Source organism: Scyliorhinus torazame, chromosome 6, assembly GCF_047496885.1.
Source record: "Scyliorhinus torazame isolate Kashiwa2021f chromosome 6, sScyTor2.1, whole genome shotgun sequence".
Classification (NCBI taxonomy): Eukaryota; Metazoa; Chordata; class Chondrichthyes; order Carcharhiniformes; family Scyliorhinidae; genus Scyliorhinus; species Scyliorhinus torazame.
The window spans coordinates 161,540,428-161,560,130 of NC_092712.1; the positions used below are offsets into that span (position 1 = coordinate 161,540,428).

Sequence of the window (19,703 nt, forward strand, 5' to 3'; positions counted from 1 at the left end):
GTTGGAACCAAATTTTGCCACCCAGTCGTGTGTGTACAGGGAATATAGTAGGGGGCTAAGTACGCAGCCTTGCGGGGCCCCGGTATGGAGGACTATTGTGGAGGAGGTGTTGTTGTTTATTCTTACGGATTGTGGTCTGTGGGTCAGAAAGTCGAGTATCAAGTTGCAGAATGAGGAGCCAAGTCCTAGGTTTTGGAGCTTTGATATGAGCTTGGCTGGGATTATGGTGTTGAAGGCGGAGCTGTAGTCAATAAATAGGAATCTGATGTCAGAATCTTTGTTGTCAAGATGCTCCAACGGTATGAGAATTGCAGTGGATCAAGGCGTTCTGGGAGTATGGAGGTGATGCGCTTCATGACCAACCTCTTGAAGCACTTCATTACGACTGAAGTCAGGGCCACAAGACAGTAGTCATTGAGGTACATTGCCTGGTTCTTCTTTGTGTCATGTGAGAGTACCTGTAAGAAATGGATGTTTAAGCAATGTACCTTTAAGAAATGGAGCTGATCATATTACTGAAGTGATGTCAGAGAGTGAGGGGAGCTGAGCTCACTTCTGTTTTCTGAGTTTCAGTTGAGAACGCAGCTGGGAGTGTCCGTGTGTTTTCCTGAGAGCTGCAGGAAGAAACACAGAGCTGGTCTGTTGATGTCTGCAATCCAAGGACCATAAATATGTTGAATGTAACCTGGTGTGTTCTTATTTTTGAAGGTTTGAAGTCTTTGGTATGTTTAAAGGAACAGTTTGAAGGATTATTTAGTGTTGTAGTTTTTTGGGGTTATCTTTGAAGTAATGGGTGTTAAGATATTCAATTTTTGTTTTTAAAAGGTTAACTTGATTTCATAGAATAAACATTGTTTTGTTTTAAAAACCATTTGTCCATAATTGCTGTATCACACCTGGAGAGTACGCAGTGTGCTTCCCACACCACAATCTATTAAAAGTTGTGGTCGGTTGAACTCCATGAAACACTTTACGGTTCTGTAAACGCATAACATTTGGCACTGGTATGATGGTGGTCTTCTTGAAGCGGGTGGGGACCTCGGAGTGGGATAGGGACAGGTTAAAGTTGTCCGCGAACACATCTGTCAGCTGGTCCGCACAGGCTCTAACTGCACGACCAGGTATCCCGTCCGGACCTGTCACCTTCCGAGGGTTCACTTTCAGGAAAGCCAGTCTGACTTCAGAAGCTGTGACGGTGGGCATGGGTGTGTTATGGGTTGCTGGGGCACTTGACAGCGGATCATTGGTTTCCTGATCCAACCGAGCAGAGAATGCATTGAATTAATCAGGGAGGGGTGCGCTGCTGCTGAAGTACTGCCAGGCTTCGCTTTGTAGGCCATTATGTTGTTTAGGCCTTGCCACAACTGGCAAGAGTCTGTAATGCTAGTCTGTGACTCTAGCTTGATCTGATACTCTTGGCATCTCGGATGGCTTTGCGGAGGCCATACCTGGGTTTCTTGTATAGGTTAGGGTTGCCTGACTTGAACACCTTAGATCGGTGGTGTTGTCGACAGTGTGGAAGGATGTAGCAGGTTACAGAGGGACATAGATAAGCTGCAGAGCTGGGCTGAGAGGTGGCAAATGGAGTTTAATGTAGAGAAGTGTGAGGTGATTCACTTTGGAAGGAATAACAGGAATGCGGAATATTTGGCGAATGGTAAAGTTCTTGGAAGTGTGGATGAGCAGAGGGATCTAGGTGTCCATGTACATAGATCCCTGAAAGTTGCCACCCAGGTTGATAGGGTTGTGAAGAAGGCCTATGGAGTGTTGGCCTTTATTGGTAGAGGGATTGAGTTCCGGAGTCAGGAGGTCATGTTGCAGCTGTACAAAACTCTGGTACGGCCACATTTGGAGTATTGCGTACAGTTCTGGTCACCGCATTATAGGAAGGACGTGGAGGCTTTGGAGCGGGTGCAGAGGAGATTTACCAGGATGTTGCCTGATATGGAGGGAAAATCTTATGAGGAAAGGCTGATGGACTTGAGGTTGTTTTCGTTGGCGAGAAGAAGGTTAAGAGGAGACTTCATAGAGGCATACAAAATGATCAGGGGGTTAGATAGGGTGGACAGTGAGAGCCTTCTCCCGCGGATGGAAATGGCTGGCACGAGGGGACATAGCTTTAAACTGAGGGGTAATAGATATAGGACAGAGGTCAGAGGTAGGTTCTTTACGCAAAGAGTGGTGAGGCCGTGGAATGCCCTACCTGCAACAGTAATAAACTCGCCAACATTGAGGGCATTTAAATGTTTATTGGATAAGCATATGGATGATAATGGCATAGTGTAGGTTAGATGGCTTTTGTTTCGGTGCAACATCGTGGGCCGAAGGGCCTGTACTGCGCTGTATCGTTCTATGTTCTATGTTCTATCTGTCCTTCAGCACGGAGTCAATCTCGCGAATGAGCCATCTTCCATTATATACCAATGTAACTCCTTCAGGAAGACAGATTTCCTTGTAGATTGGGAGACAGCCCAATTCCGATAAGTTTAAACGTCACTGTGACATTGAATTTCTATACCTGTGGGATATTCCAGGGCCCTCCAGTGGGCATGTCTGGTATCTCAAATGCAAACACTCACAAGTGCATAATGGAATTCTCCAATGTCTTGTTCACAAGAGCCAATGCAATTCACCACAGACACTGAGAGCCAGGCAACCAGGTCTGTGAGATTTGCTGCCATTATGAGAATTCTTCTGATAGAAAGGCAATTGACTGCACACATGTGGGGCTATAAACCGCCTGGGATTATTCAGCTTTCATTTTCCAACAAAACTATTGCTGCCTTATCATCATGTAAGGTGATGTCCCGTTTAAGACCGGGCTTGTAACCCTGGGGACTCCGCCTCTGGCTCCGCCCATCTGGGAGCCATACTTAAGGGCTGCCTCATGGTCTGTAACAGTCAGCTCTCGTCTCTAGCTCTAGCATAGTTATTAGTCTAATAAAGCCGTCTTTACAGTTTAATCTCTAAGCGTCATTATTGAGGGTACCTCAATTTATTAGGCTAAACTCGATTCAGGATGGACGCAGGCCTAAAACCAGAGAAGCTCAATCTGGAAGCACGAATGCCGGAGGCAAAGGAAATTTTTTAATACTGGCTGCGGTGCTTCGAGGCCTACCTGGACTCCGCAGAGATTCCCATCCTGGGGCCACGCAAGCTGCGTCGACTCCACGCCCGGGTGAGTCACAGAATCTCCGCCACGCTCGAAAAGGCGACGACTTATGAGGAAGCGATCGAGTTGTTCCGCAAGCGGTTTGTCAAACCCATCAATGAGGTGCACGCCCAATCTGCTCTCTACCTGCCGGCAGCGCTCGGGGGAATCGCTCGACGAGTTTGTTGAGAAACTCACCGCGCTTGCCAGGGACTGTGACCATCAGGATGTGACAGGGGAAGTCCATATGAACCTGCACATCAGGGATGCTTTCGTGTCCGGCATCTGCTCGACCTACATCCGGCAGCGGCTGCTCAAAAACGGGGCAAAAGACCTCCAGGAGATGCTAACGCTCGCCTCCTCGCTGAAGGTGGCCCGACATAACTTGGGTACGTACCCCGCGGACTCTGCCAGCCCCCTCCGGACTTCCTCAGACTCAACTGTATTACAGGCCTGCGCCACGCGGCGACCCGCTCACCATGGGGGCACACCATGCTACTTTTGCGGGTAGGGCCAGCACCCACGCCCACGCTGCCCAGCCCGCTCCACGATCTGCAGCGACTGCGGGAAGAAAGGGCACTTTGCGAGGGTCTGCCTGGCCAGACCCAGGGGCCAGAAAAACAAAGAACAACCGGCCCGAAAATCAGGCTCTCAGGCCCGCAAGCCTCGCAATGCTGCTGCGCACCGACCCGACACGTCCTCTTCTGACACGTCATCAGCCACGTGCGAATCATGGGAGCGGCCATCTTGTCGGCGGCCATCTTCTCGACCTGACACGCGCAGCCGGTGACGGCGGCCATTTTAAGAGTCCGACTCAGCTGACGACTCCAACTACCTGCGACTGGGTGCGATCACCCTCGATCAAACTCGGCAAAAACACCTGCAGAACTCCATGATGCAGGTGCAGGTCAACGGGCACGACACTGCATGCCTCTTCGACTCCGGGAGCACGGAGAGCTTTATCCACCCTGAAACGGTAAGGCACTGCTCCCTACGCACCCATTCCGCATCCCAAACCATAGCCCTCGCATCTGGGTCCCACTCGGTACAAATCACGTGGTACTGCATTGCGGATCTCTCGATCCAGGGTGCCAAATACACCCGTTTCAAATTTTATATCCTCCCTCACCTCTGTGCCCCCCTGCTGCTCGGACTGGATTTCCAGTGCAGCCACCGAAGCCTGACACTGAAGTTCGGCGGACCCTTGCCCCCCCTCACGGTGTGCTGCCTTGCGACACTGAAAGTCGCACCCCCCTCGCTATCCGCAAACCTCACTCCTGACTGTAAGCCCGTCGCCACCAGGAGCCGGCGCTACAGGGCCCAAGTGCCCCTTCTGCACTGTAAATTCTATGATATGGCTTTTATCAAGTCAGAGGTCCAGCGTTTACTGGGAGAGGGGGTCATCGAGGCTAGCAACAGCCCTTGGAGAACGCAAGTGGTGGTAGTCCGGTCCAGGGAGAAGAAACGGATGGTCGTGGATTATAGCCAGACCATAAACCGATTCACGCAGCTCGATGCGTACCCCCTTCCTCGCATCGTGGAAATGGTAAATCGGATCGCCCAATACCGAGTCTTTTCCACGGTCGACCTCAAATCTGCCTACCACCAGCTCCCCATCCGACCAAAAGACCGCCCCTATACTGCCTTCGAAGCAGCCGGCCGGTTCTTCCACTTCCTCAGAGTCCCCTTTGGTGTCACAAATGGGGTCTCCGCCTTTCAAAGGGCGATGGACCAAATGATGGACCAGTACGGTTTGCGGGCTACATTCCCGTACTTGGACAATGTCACCATCTGCGGCCATGATCAGCAGGACCATGACGCTAACCTCAAAAAGTTCCTCCAGACCGCCCGAGCCCTTAACCTGACCTATAAAGAGGAAAAATGTGTTTTCCACACCACCCGGCTGGCCATCTTCTGCTATGTCGTGGAAGACGGTGTCCTAGGTCCCGACCCCGACCGCATGCGCCCCCTTAAGGAACTCCCTCTCCCCCGCAGCCTCAAGGCCCTCAAACGGTGCTTGGGGCTTTTCTCCTATTATGCCCAGTGGGTCCCCAAGTATGCGGACAAAGCCCACCCACTCCTAAAGACCACCACTTTTCCCCTCTCGGCTGAGGCTCAATTGGCCTTCAATCGCATCAAGGCCGACAGCATCAAGGCCGCCATGCACGCGCTGGACGAAACCATCCCTTTCCAGGTAAAGAGCGATGCATCAGACATTGCCCTGGCTGCTACCCTCAATCAAGGAGGCAGACCAGTAGCGTTCTTCTCCCGAACCCTCACCGCCTCCGAGGTTCGACACTCTGCAGTCGAAAAGGAGGCACAAGCCATTGTGGAGGCTGTACGGCGCTGGAGACACTACCTAGCCGGAAGGAGGTTTACCCTCGTCACCGACCAACGGTCGGTCGCCTATATGTTCGGTAACACGCAACGGGGCAAAATAAAAAACGATAAAATTTTGAGGTGGAGGATCGAACTCTCCACCTACTGGTACGTCCAGGGGAGCTCAACAAGCCCCCAGATGCCCTGTCCCGCGGCACATGCGCCAACGCGCAGCAGGACCACCTGCAAGCCATCCACAATGACCTCTGCCACCCGGGGGTTACCCGGCTCGTCCATTTCATTAAGTACCGCAACCTACCTTACTCAACCAAGGCGGTCAAGGCCATGGTCAGGGCCTGCCAAGTCTGTGCGGAGTGCAAACCACACTTCTATCGGCCAGACAAGGTTCGGCTCGTGAAGGCCTCGGGCCCCTTTGAGCGACTGAGCGTGGACTTCAAGGGGCCCCTCCCGTCCACCAACCGTTATGCCTATTTCCTCACCGTGATCGATGAGTTCTCCCGTTTCCCATTCGCCATTCCCTGCCCCGACATGACCTCAGCCACGGTGATTAAGGCACTGCACAGCATCTTCACCCTGTTCGGTTTCCCCGCTTATATCCACAGCGACTGGGGTACATCGTTCATGAGCGATGAACTGCGTCAGTATCTGCTCAGCAAAGGAATCTACTCGAGCAGAACGACCAGTTATAACCCGCGGGGAAACGGGCACGTGGAGAGGGAGAACGCGACAGTGTGGAAGGCTGTCCTTCTGGCCCTGCGGTCGAGAAATCTCCCAACCACCCGCTGGCAGGAGGTCCTACCCGATGCCCTACACTCCATTAGGTCACTCCTCTGCACGGCCACGAATGAGACCCCTCACAACCGATTGTTTCTCTTCCCCAGGAAGTCTACCTCCGGGTCTCGCTTCCACCTTGGCTGAGGCTCCGGGACCTATTCTTCTCCGGAGGCACGCGAGGAGCCGTAAAACGGACCCCCTAGTTGAAAAGGTCCGACTGCTCCACGCCAACCCCTAGTTACGCCTACGTGGAGTACTCCGACGGCAGGCAAGATACGGTTTCCCTCCGGGATCTGGCACCCGCTGGATCCTCCACCACAGACGCCCCTTCCTGCGCCGCTCCCCTGCAGGACCTGTTGCCCCCTACAACACACCCCCTTCCGGCCCTACCACCCGTTGGTGAGCCCCTACTGTGCTCCCCCTTTACACAACCTGCCGACATCAGCTCCGCTACCCCCGGCCCTGCCTAGTTCCCCTGCCCCGACCCGGACCGAAGCTCCGACCGCTGTTCTCCCGGATGTGCCCTCAACCGGGACGTCCGTGCCCGCCGCATCACCGCCCGAATTGAGGAGGTCGAGGAGGATGATCCGGCCACCGAGACGGATGGACCTATGATGGCACTTCACCCCCGCCGGACTCCTTTTTAAACAGGGGGTGAATGTGATGAACGGTTACTGCCTTATCATCATGTAAGGTGATGTCCCCTTTAAGACCGGGCTTGTAACCCTGGGGACTACGCCTCTGGCTCCGCCCATCTGGGAGCCATATATAAGGGCTGCCTCATGGTCTGTAACAGTCAGCTCTCGTCTCTAGCTCCAGCATAGTTATTAGTCTAACAAAGCCTTCTTTACAGTTTAATCGCTAAGCGTCATTATTGAGGGTACCTCACTGTCTCAATGCGCTGCTGCTCTGTGATCACTACAAATGAATCCTTCAGCTGTGTGCTCACATCCCAGGACATTGTCATAATTCATATCCTCAGTCACTCTCAGAGACCAGGGACGGGATTTCCATCGGCCGACGGTGAATTCAGGAAAGGCGACTGAGTGGAGAATCGGTCTTGATGCTGAAATTGTGGCCGCGTTCAGTCCGAATCGCAATGTTCTGGTGCCTCGACAGTGGTGCCAATGCATTCTACTCTGTACGTATAGTAAACACTGCAGATTATTAGCTGACCTGACCTGGTATTCTCCGGGGCCTCCGCGATCCTCCACCAGTTGAATTTGTGACGATGAAGTTCACTTGTGCTTTTAAAAATCAGGAAACAGGCACCGTGGCTGATGATGGAGAGCGAGGAGGGAGGAGATGCAGAGTGGGCTGCCGGTCCTGACACTGGCTGGGCTGGCTTGGGGTGGCTCCTGTGAGGGCCAGTGGGGAGAGGGGGGCAGCGAGGGTGATGGGTTGACCAGGAGATGGACCGTGGGGCCGGGGTGACCCCCACGGAACCAGGATGTCGACTCACAGACAGCCATTGCCACGGCCTGCAAGCCACCATCTTGCTGCGCACCCCACTGACTACCTACCTTGGCCTGTGGTTCTGCAGAGTGTCACTGGCCGTATGGTGCCAACACCGCACGAGCCCCCACACCCAACCAGCCCCACCCTCGACTGTCCTGGCACCCCATCCTCCTCCATAACAACCCCCTCCTTTAAACGGCTGCTATCCTCCAGCGGGGCATCACGCACCACACCCAAGGGCAACACCCACAGTAGCCCCTATAGGGTGGTGCCGTATGGGGCCATGGAGTGTACTACTGACAAGGGCAGCACCAACCGATGGCACCCCTGGTTGCAGGGGTGGGCGTTAAGGCCAGAGGCCCTCTTGGTGTCGGGCACTGATAGGGCCAGGGATGCGTAGATGGGGGATGGGGGTGTTATGCGGGCTCAGGAGGATATGCTGTGCAAACCAGGGATATCATGTAGTCCGTTGGACCAGGTTGGGCATGGGGGGTACACTCCGTGCTGACATGTCGGCCTTTCACCCTTTGCAAACAATGGATATTGGAATTCAACCAGGAATGGCGTCCTTCCTCCTAGTCGCTGCAGGCCTGGGGGATGCACTGTGGCTGTACGAGCTGGAGCTGCTCGAGGAGGAGAATCATTCAGCAGCTGAGCGTGCCCCAGTGGAACAGGGGGCAGCCAGTGAGGATGTAAAACCGGCTTCCCACCAGGCCGAGGAGGAGGTTGGAAGGAGGTACAGCATCAGGCCCTGTGTGCACCGGGCCTGCCATCAAAGACTCCGGCTGAGCTGAGAGACAGTGACCTGAACAGTGGTATGCCAGAACACGGCATACATGTCTCTGGGGGGAATTAGGGAGGACATCCGCTCCCATGAGTCATCAAGGAGACGGTCATCCTGAACTTCTACGCCACAGGGTACTTCCAGTGGGGGCCTGTCCGCAATCCCACAGCGCTGGATGCACAGGTGCATCATTGCCGTCACGAAGGCCCAATATTACTGGTTGCCGCAATGCATCAATTTCAATGTGGACCGAGCCCACCTGAATGCATGAGCAGTCGGGTTAGTAGCCATCGCCGAGGTGCTCTGGGTCCAGGGGATGATCGACGGGATGCATGTCCCCATACGAGCAACTGCAGGTGACAGGCAGCACTTCACAAACCCGCGATGAGCTCTTGTGCACCACACATTTGCCAATGTCTGAGCCCTGCCCACAGTGGCAGTTTCCACCGTCCACCTGGGTGATCCCTGCATGCAAACTGACCATTCCTTCATGCGGTCCCACCAAACCCCTGGTGTGGCAAAGGGGGACGTGAGGGTGATTTGGGTGTGGGGCACAGGAACAGTGACCGCTGGCTGTACTGGAGTCCATGGCCCAAGCCCCCTCCCACACTCTGCCCACCACCCCACACGCCCCCAGCCCAGCTCTGCAGCCAGCCCAGCCCATCCTACACACCCTTCTGACAGAGCACCGAGATAGGTTGTAACATAGTGAACAGGTGTTTATTCTGAACATATATGAACAGGTTTGTGCCCTTGCCACTATCAATATGCTGCACCCAAGCCAACCTAACTGGTGTCTACCTTTCTGGCCTTACGGTACCTAACCCTTGGTCCAGGTGGATGCCCAAGCGGTACATCAGGAGTGGAGGCGGCCTGCTGCGATTACCACCCTGTGATCTGGGCCCCATTCGGCGGCTGTCTTCTGGGGTGATCGGGATGCTGCTCGTGTGTCCCAGGTAGCGTGGTGCTGCCCTGTTCTGCCCGCTGCCTGTGTAATGTACCAGGGACAGGAGGGGGGTGTCCGAGGCGCTGTGGTGATCTGTCACCTCGCCTGCTGCCGACATCGGCATGGATCCCATCACCTCCTCCTCCCTCGGAGTGCCAGATGGCCCCTGGGCTACTCCATGGGACGGCGGTGTGAGCGGAGGTAACCGCCACCTGGCACTGCCAGTCCTGGAGTCCCACTCTTGGCCCGACCAGGGTCTTCATGCTTTTGGCCAATGACTGGACCACCTCCCTCTGGGCTGTGCCGCATCACGCTGTGACTGTGCCACCGCCTTGTGGGTCTGTGCCACATCAGCCAGTGACTGAGCCATCTCTCTCCGGGACTGGGCCAGCTAAATTTATGTCTGTGCCAAGTCGGCCAATACCAAGGTAATGCTGCCGACAGTCTCAGTTATGTCCCGCTGTGAGTGGGACAGGCTCTGGAGTTCCGCTGCAATGTCCAGGTGGTTCTGGGATATGGCTGCCTGTGGTAAGGCAGCACTGACCTGGGCCTTGCCCACTGCCTGCACAGATTGCCCCAGGCCTTGGACATCTTGACCCAGGGCTGAAAACTTCGCCCCCAGGGCCTCACCGCAGACATCACTCGTGCGGTGCTGGCCTGGGTGGCACGAATGGTCAGCACTACCACCTGCTCCTGCTGATGGTTGGATTCCTCCATCTACTCCAGCAGGTACTGAATGGTTCCGACACCCCATTTTACAGCCCTGGCTCTTTGACTGCAGCTCCACTATCGATGGGACCGTCCGTTACAGAAGCCCAAAACCCATCTGGACAGCATCTAGTCCCTGGGGTCAGCCCACCCTCCGACCGTCTGTCCGCTCAGGAGTCCCTACCTCCACCTGCTGTACCGGAGCATGTGTGTCTGATGCACACCAGATAGTGCTCCAGGAGCATTTTCACTAAAGTGCCCAACCAGGGTGAATGTCTCTGAGATGATGGAGGGTGTTGGAAAAAGCTGCAATGGAAAGTCGGTGTCTTCCCCGGAATTGAGCTCCAGGGTGTCACAGGATGCGAGTCGAGGACTTCCGTCGCTGTCTTGTTGTTCTGGTAGTGGTCGGGGCGGTACACACCAGAAGGGCCTGTACCATCGCCAGGACCTCCTACAAGACCCAAGACAGGCCGCATGATTGGTTTGTGATCCAGGGGGGAGTGTGACGGGTGGGGTGTGTGAGAGGGAGGTGGGTGGAGGAGAGGTGTGGGGAGATGGTGGTGGGGAGAGGGTGTGTGGGGTGAGGTGCATGTGCAGTGGTGGTGGGGGGGGGTGACACAACTGCCATGGGGAACCGCAGCGTTGAGGGGTCTCAGTTCCTTGCCCAATGCCGACCTTTGCCTTGGTGACTGCGATCTCTCTGAGCCTACTGACCATGTCCAGTGCCCTCTGCTCCGCTGCGGTCCCCCTCCAGCCTTCTTTCTCTCATGGCGATTATGAAAAGTAGATTATTAAAAGTAGAGAAGTGTTGTTGCAAGTGTAGAGGGTGGAGTGTATCTGGAGTAGTGGAATGTATCGGGTTGGGTGTATCTGGAGTACTGCAGTGTAGAGGGTGGAGTGTATCTGGAGTACTGGAGTGTATAGGATAGAGTGTAACTGGAGGACTGGAGTATATAGGTAGAGTGTATCTGGAGCACTGGAGTGTATAGGTGGAGGGTATCTGGAGTACTGCAGTGTATAGGTTAGAGTGCATCTGGAGTACTGGAGTGTATAGGTGGAGTGTATCTGGAGTACTGGAGTGTATAGGTGGAGTGTATCAGGAGCACTGGAGTGTATAGGGTGGAGTGTATCGGGAGTGCTGGAGTGTATAGGGTGGAGTGTATCTGGAGTACTGGAGTTTATAAGGTGGAGTGTATCTGGAGTACTGCAGTGTAGAGGGTGCAGTGTATCTGGAGTACTGCAGTGTAGAGGGTGGCGTGTATCTGGAGTACTGGAATGTATACATAGAATTATAGAATTTACAGTGCAGAAGGAGGCCATTCGGCCCATCGAGTCTGCACCGGCTCTTGGAAAGAGCACCCTACCCACGGTCCACACTTCCACCCCATCCCCATAACCCAGTAACCCCATCCAACACTAAGGGCAATTTTGGGCACTAAGGGCAATTTAGCTTGGCCAATCCACCTAACCTGCATATCTTTGGACTGTGGGAGGAAACCGGAGCACCCGGAGGAAACCCACGCACACACGGGGAGAACGTGCAGACTCCGCACAGACAGTGACCCAAGCCAGGAATCGAACCTGCGACCATGGAGCTGTGAAGCAATTGTGCTAATCACAATGCTACCGTGCTGCCCAACTTAGGTTTAGGGTTAGGGTATACGGTGGGTTGTATCTGGAGTACTGGAGTGTATACGCTGGAGTGTGTCTGGAGCACTGGAGTGTATAGGGTGGAGTGTATCGGGAGTGCTGGAGTGTATAGGGTGGAGTGTATCTGGAGTACTGGAGTTTATAAGGTGGAGTGTATCTGGAGTACTGCAGTGTAGAGGGTGGAGTGTATCTGGAGTACTGCAGTGTAGAGCGTGGAGTGTATCTGGAGTACTGGAGTGTATACATAGAATTATAGAATTTACAATACAGAAGGAGGCCATTCGGCCCATCGAGTCTGCACCAGCTCTTGGAAAGAGCACCCTACCCAAGGTCCACACTTCCACCCCATCCCCATAACCCAGTAACCCCATCCAACACTAAGGGCAATTTTGGGCACTAGGGGCAATTTAGCTTGGCCAATCCACCTAATCTGCATATCTTTGGACTGTGGGAGGAAACCCGAGCACCCGGAGGAAACCCACGCACACACGGGGAGAACGTGCAGACTCCGCACAGACAGTGACCCAAGCCAGGAATCGAACCTGCGACCATGGAGCTGTGAAGCAATTGTGCTAATCACAATGCTACCGTGCTGCCCAAATTAGGGTTAGGGTTAGGGTATACGGTGGATTGTATCTGGAGTACTGGAGTGTATACGCTGGAGTGTATCTGGAGTACTGGAGTGTATAGGATGGAGTGTATATGGAGTACTAGAGTGTTTAGGGTGGAGTGTATCTGGAGTACTGGAGTGTATAGGATAGAGTGTATATGGAGTACTGGAGTATATAGGTGGAGTGTGTCTGGAGCACTGGAGTGTATAGGGTGGAGTGTATCTGCAATACTGGAGTGTATAGGGTGGGGTGTATCTGGAGTACTGGAGTGTATAGGGTGGAGTGTATCTGGAGTACTGGAGTGTTTAGGATGGAGTATATCTAGAATACTGGAGTGTATAGGGTGGAGTGTGTCTGGAGTACTGGAGTGTATATGGTGGAGTCTATCTGGAGTATTGGAGTTTATAGGGTGGAGTGTATCTGGAGTACTGGAGTGTAAAGGGTGGAGTGCATCTGGAGTACTGGAGTGTAAAGGGTGGAGTGTATCTGGAGTACTGGAGTTTATAGGGTAGAGTGCATCTGGAGTACTGGAGTGTATAGGATGGAGAGTATCTGGAGTACTGGAGTATATAGGTGGAGTGTATCTGGAGCATTGGAGTGTATAGGGTGGAGTGTGTCTGGAGTACTGGAGTGTATATGGTGGAGTCTATCTGGAGTATTGGAGTTTTTAGGGCCGAGTGTATCTGGAGTACTGGAGTGTATAGGGTGGAGTGTACCTGCAGTACTGGAGTGTACAGGGTGGAGTGTATCTGGAGTATTGGAGTTTTTAGGGCCGAGTGTATCTGGAGCACTGGAGTGTATAGGGTGGAGTGTACCTGCAGTACTGGAGTGTATAGGGTGGAGTGTATCTGGAGTACTTGAGTGTATAGGGTGGAGTGTATCTGGAGTACTGGAGTGTTTAGGATGGAGTATATCTCGAATACTGGAGTGTATAGGGTGGAGTGTGTCTGGAGTACTGGAGTGCATAGGGTGGAGTGTATCTGGAGTAATAGAGTGTATAGGGTGGAGTGTATCTGGAGTACTGGAGTGTATAGGCTGGAGTATATCTAGAGTACTGGAGTGTACAGAATGCAGAGTATCTGGAGTGCTGGAGTATATAGGTGGAGTGTATCTGGAGCATTGGAGTGTATAGGGTGGAGTGAATCTGGAGTACTGGAGTGTATATGGTGGAGTGTATCTGGAGTAGTGGAGTGTTTAGGGTGGAGTGTACCTGGAGTACTGGAGTGTATAGGATGGAGTGTGTCTGGAGTAATGGAGCATATAGGTGAAGTGTATCTGGAGCACTGGAGTGTATAGGGTGTAGTGTATCTGGAGTACTGGAGTGTATAGTGTGTAGTGTATCTCGAGTACTGGAGTATATAGGTGGAGTGTATCTGGAGCACTGGTGTGTATTGTGTGGAGTGTATCTGGTGTACTGGAGTGTATAGGATGGAGTGTATCTGGAGTACTGGAGTGTATAGGGTGGAGTGTATCTGGAATACTGGAGTCTATAGGGTGGAGTGTGTCTGGAGTACTGGAGTGTATAGGATGGATTGTATCTGTAGCACTGGAGTGTATCGGGTGCAGTGTATCTGGAGTACTGGAGTGTATAGGATGGATTGTATCTGTAGCACTGGAGTGTATAGGGCGGAGTGTATCTGGAGTACTGGAGTGTAGAGGTTGGAGTGTATCTGGAGCACTGCTTCCAGTTTTGGTCTCCTTAATTGATGAAGGATGTTGTGGCATTGGAGCAGTTCAGAGGAGGGTCACCAGATTGATTTTGGGATGAAAGATTTGATGTATGAGGAGAGATTGAACACTTTGGGCTTATACTTGCTGGACTTTAGAACAATGCGAGGGAATCTGATCGAGGTATAGAAAATACTAAGAGGGATTGATGAAGTAAATATAGACCAACTGTTCTCCCTTGTGGGGAAAACTAGAACGAGAGGTCACAGATATACGTTGTGAGGTGGTAGATTTAAAACTGAGATGAGGAGGAACTACTTCTCGCAGAGGGTGGTGAATCTGTGGAACTTGTTGCCCCATGGTGCAGTGGAATCTGAATTATTAAATGATTTCAGGAAGGAGATAGATACATTTCTTATAAAAATCAGGGTAAAGGGGTATGGGGAACATGCAGGGAGGTGGATTTGACACCAGGAAGAGATCAGCCATGATCTGATTGAATGGCGGAGTTGGCTTGAAAGGCTTCATTGCCTACTTCTGCTCCTAATTCCTATGTCCTTTGTCGTGGTGTTTTTAACGAATCCTGGTTTGAAAGGTTGGGAGCCAATGATGCAATTAACACATTGTAAAATGCTTGGATTGATGGAGTTGTGTTTGGATGAAGGTTATTCCGTGTGGAGTTGATTAGATTTCAGCTTGGTAAGGTGATGTAATTATTGGGAGGAGCTAAGGTATCAGTCATTTTGCAGTACGTTGAGGTTTAGATTGGGCTGTGGGCAAATGTCCACCATTTTGCTCTCACTGCAGTTCAGTCTGTAGACAGATTAACAGTTTCATTCCAAGCAGTTCAGAAATGTCTGATGAGAAGGTGAGTTGAAACAAACTGAGAAAAAACTTCTGAAGGAATGCAGCCAGAGTTTCTGCATGGTTCTGACAGGATTCAGGGGCGAAATTCTCCGGAAACGGCGCGATGTCCGCCGACTGGTGCCCAAAACGGCGCAAATCAGTTGGGCATCGCGCCGCCCCAAAGGTGCGGAATGCTCCGCACCTTTGGGGGCTGAGCCCCAACCATAATGGGCTAGGCCGGCGCTGGACGAATTTCCACCCCGCCAGCTGGCGGAAAAGGCCTTTGGTGCCCCGCCAGCTGGCGCGGAAATGACATCTCCGGGCGGCGCATGCGCGGGAGCATCAGCGGCCGCTGACGGCATTCCCGCGCATGCGCAGTGGAGGGAGTCTCTTCCGCCTCCGCCATGGTGGAGACCGTGGCAAAGGCGGAAGGGAAAGAGTGCCCCCACGGCACAGGCCCGCCCGCAGATTGGTGGGCCCCGATCGCGGGCCAGGCCACCGTGGGGGCTCCCCCCGGGGCCAGATCGCCCCACGCCCCTCCCAGGACCCCGGAGCCCGCCCGCGCCGCCTTGTCCCGCCGGTAAGGTAGGTGGTTTCATCTACGCCGGCGGGACAGGCATATTAGCAGCGGGACTTCGCCCCATCCGGGCCGGAGAATCGGGGGGGGCCCGCCAACCGGCGCGGTGCGATTCCCGCCCCCGCCGAATATCCGGTGGTGGAGAATTCGGCAACCGGCGAGGGCGGGATTCACGCCAGTCCCCGGCGATTCTCCGACCCGGCGGGGGGTCGGATAATCTCGCCCCAGGTCTTTTCTTTAAAACAGTCTCAGAGGACATTTCTGTCCAGTAAGTATTCCAGAGCGGTAACTGTATTTAACAGTGGATTGAGAACTAAAATGACTTTTTTGCTGTTTTGGTGGGAATAAAGATAGCAGTTAAGGGATATTGTGCCGCTGCATTGATTAGCATTGTTTAAGGGTTATTGTGAGCTATTTTCTCATGTAATGTTAAATATATTTTAATACTGTGTTAGTTATGGAATTTGTTCAAATATACCATATCACTCCTCGAGCGTTCTGACTGCACTGCCCTTGGTGGTCATCCTATGATATTCGAGACCTAGGGGGCTCAAGCCTGCTGAGGATCTCCTGTACAAGTGCAGGTGCACACTCCCTCAGCCTTACCTAAAAGGGGAAGAGGAGAAGCAGGATATCCTTGGAATCCCGATACACTGGATTGGCTTGCCAGTATTCCTTCGCCATGTCAGTGTGTGATATCAGCCTCCCTCAATCCAGGATGAGAAGAGGCACCCGGAGAGAGATCTAATTGTCTTGTTCCCCTCACCAAGCCACTGCTGTCTGGAGTGCATGTCCAAGATGTGGAATGCAAGTCCAAGCACACATCCAGTAACCATTGGGTGTTTTGTTGGAACTGATTCTTCCCAGCTCATTTCTGTATGATTATCTGGATCTCACCCAGCGAGAGTGAGATACACATTGCGGGGGGAATAGCAAGTCGTGTAACCCGCACAAGGTATTGCATCCGATGCAAAGGCCTATTTGGGCTTTGCCCGCTATTCATCATCAGAGCCAGCTCCGGGCCGGGCGTGATGCGGTGTTTGAATCACAACAAAGGTCTACATTGGAGCCCCTGTGAAATCATTGAAAACGCTTCACCAAATGATAAAATGGTCCTGTAGAGTTACAAACATTTCTGTGTAAAAGGTTCAGAAATGTCATCACATAATCGACAGATATAAATCTATTCACACACGCATCATTTGCAATTCAATCAATTTTAATTTTGTTTTGTATTGGAACATAAATGATTATATCCTTTCAACACAGTTCATAACAGTTGCAAAACAAAATATATTCCACCAGGGCACCATCTTTGAAATATATGCTTCACTTGTCAGATTTCCCTTATTCTAAAATGCATTAAAATAAATCAGTAGCTCTTAAAGAGCGACAGGATTTAAAGGGAGTCGAACCATTCAAAGCAACATTGTAATTTTACCAATCAGAAACATCAATGGTTTCCTTTTGAAAATATTTTCTATTTAACTCAGAGCTCAGGGTTTCCCCGATGTAACTCTGCTCACAAATGGTGCTGAAGTTTTATGTCCTCGTTGTGGCACTGACAGTCACAAATAGCCCAAAGTAGAGGGTAGCACCATTCAAATACAGTACAGGAGGTAAATTACTGGCACTTTCGAATTTAAGAGGTAATTAACAGAGGAATAAATATTTCAAGTGTTTTGCACTTAAATGGACTGAAATAAATCACTGCAGGGAAGACTTTGATCAAGATTAAAAATGTAGGAACTCAAGAACTTCTTACTAAGAAGAGTCTAATTTTTATCACTGGATTTTTTAAGAACTGATTTCTTTGATTGTGTTTAAATAATCAATTTCTCTTTTGCAGCAGGAACTTCTTTGATTTTCATTGTTTTCCTGTCACCTGCCAAAATGGAAACAACATGTCAAGGAAAGAAATATTGGTCAGCGCATTGCCCATTCCATATATTCAGCAACCCTGAGTTTGGGATTGTTTAACGTGGAATTGACTTTTAAATATTCTCTCATAATGTGTGAGGATATTTTCAAAGAAAAATTCACTCACAATAAAGCATATTCTATTTTAGTAATTTGATCCCAACGTTATTCAAGAAGGATCCAAGTCCAAACAAGTTTCAGCACAAAAATCTTCTGGGATGTATTTAAACAGGTGTCTCTGTGGCACATTAATAATCAGGGAAGAAGGTTTCAGCGGACAGTAAGGAGGAAACTCACTATGCAAGACTGCTTAGTTTATCACAACAGTCACAACTAAAAATGTTATCGGGCACTTGGAAAATTCAAGCCAATCCGATAGAGTTATCCTGGTTTTGTGAAAAGAAAGTCACGTTGAATCAAATAATTGGAGTTCTTTGAAGGAGTCACATGTGCTGTGTCTAAAGGGGAACTGGTGGATGTACTGTACTTATATTTCCAGAACACATTTGCTGAGGTGCCACATCAAAAATTATTGCAAAAATTAAAAGCTTATGGTGTAGAGCTTAACATATTGCATCGATAGAAGCTTGGCTAGCTAACAGGAAACAGAGAGCTGGCATAAATGGGCCATCGTCTGGTTGGTGGGATGTACCAAGTGGTGTACCACAGTGATCAGAGCTGGGGCTTCAACCTTTTCTATTTATGGAACTGAATTGGATAAAGAGACTAAAGGTATGGGCAGCATGGTACACAAGTGGCTAGCGCTGTGGCTTCTAGCGCCAGGGTCCCAGCTTCGATTCCCCGCTGGGTCACTGTCTGTGCGAAGTCTGCACGTTCTCCCTGTGTCTGCGTGGGTTTCCTCCGGGTGCTCCGGATTCCTCCCACAGTCCAAAGATGTGCAGGTTAGGTGGATTGGCCACGCTAAATTGCCCTTAGTGTCCAAAAAAGGTTAGGAGGGATTATTGGGTTATGGGGATAGGGTGGAAATGAGGGCTTAAGTGGGTCGGTGCAGACTCAAATGGCCTCCTTCTGCACTGTATGTTCTATGTATGTATGATTGTTATATTTGCTGATCACACGATGATAAATAGGAAAAAAAATTATGAAGAGGACATAAGAAGGCCACAAAGGGACATAAATAGGTTAAGTGATTGGGCAAAAATCTGGCACATGGAGTATAATGTGTGAAAATGTGAAATTGTCCATTTTTGCAACAAGAATAAGGAGAAACTTATACTCTGAACAATGAGAGATTGCGGGAAGATCTCTGTGTCCTGTGCAGAGCTTTACATACTTTTTTTCCTGGGACCAACTTTTACCAACTGGTTGACCTTTGGGACCCAGGCTGACCTTCGGGACCCATGCTGACCTTCGGGACCCACGCCGCCTGACCTTCGCGACCCATGCCGTCGGATCTTCACGACTCACGCCGGCTGACCTTTGCAACCGATGATGCTGACCTTAACCCAACCACAGGTCACAATCCTTAGTTTCAAAATGGCTGCACTTATGCATAAATCACAAAAGGATGGTGTACAGGTACAGCAAGTAATTAGGAAAGCTAATAGAATGTTATTGTTTATTGTGAAGGGAATTGATTACAAAAGTAGGGAGGTTATGCTATACTTCAAGTCACATCATATTTCAATTGTACAGGGAATTGGTGAGACCACAGAGTATTCTGTAAAGTATGGGGCGAAATTCTCCCCCAACGCCGCGATGTCCGCCGACTGCCGCCAAACACGGCGCCAATCAGACGGGCATCGCGCCGGCCCAAAGGTGCGGAATGCTCCGCATCTTTGGCGGCCTAGCCCCAACATTGAGGGGCTAGGCCGACGCCGGAGGGACTTCCGCCCCGCCAGCTGGCGGAAATGGCGTTTGTTGCCCCGCCAGCTGGCGCGGAAATGCGGCGCATGCGCGGGAGCGCCAGCGGCCGCTGACAGTTTCCCGGCGCATGCGCGGGAGCGTCAGCGGCCGCTGTCAGTTTCCCGCGCATGCGCAGTGGGGAGAGTCTCTTCCGCCTCCGCCATGGTGGAGGCCGTAGCGGAGGCGGAAGGGAAAGAGTGCCCCCACGGCACAGGCCCACCCGCGGATCGGTGGGCCCCGATCGCGGGCCAGGCCACCCCAGGGTCAGATCGCCCCGCGCCCCCCCCCCCCCAGGACCCCGGAACCCGCCCACGCTGCCTGGTCCCGCCGGTAAATACCAGGTTTGATTTACGCCGGCGGGACAGGCAATTTCTGGGCGGGACTTCGGCCCATCCGGGCCGGAG

General features: G+C 51.9%; 1 protein-coding gene across 1 annotated transcript in view; it reads right to left on the reverse strand.

Annotated features, from left to right (window-relative positions):
- Nucleotides 1-16,714: 16,714 nt before the first annotated feature.
- Nucleotides 16,715-19,703, reverse strand: part of LOC140425111 (kunitz-like toxin PcKuz1) — a 50,424-nt gene continuing 47,435 nt past the window's right edge. The window contains exon 4 of the mRNA XM_072509024.1: nt 16,715-17,398. The gene's annotated coding sequence lies outside the window, so the exon portion shown is untranslated. The remainder of the gene's footprint in view (nt 17,399-19,703) is intronic.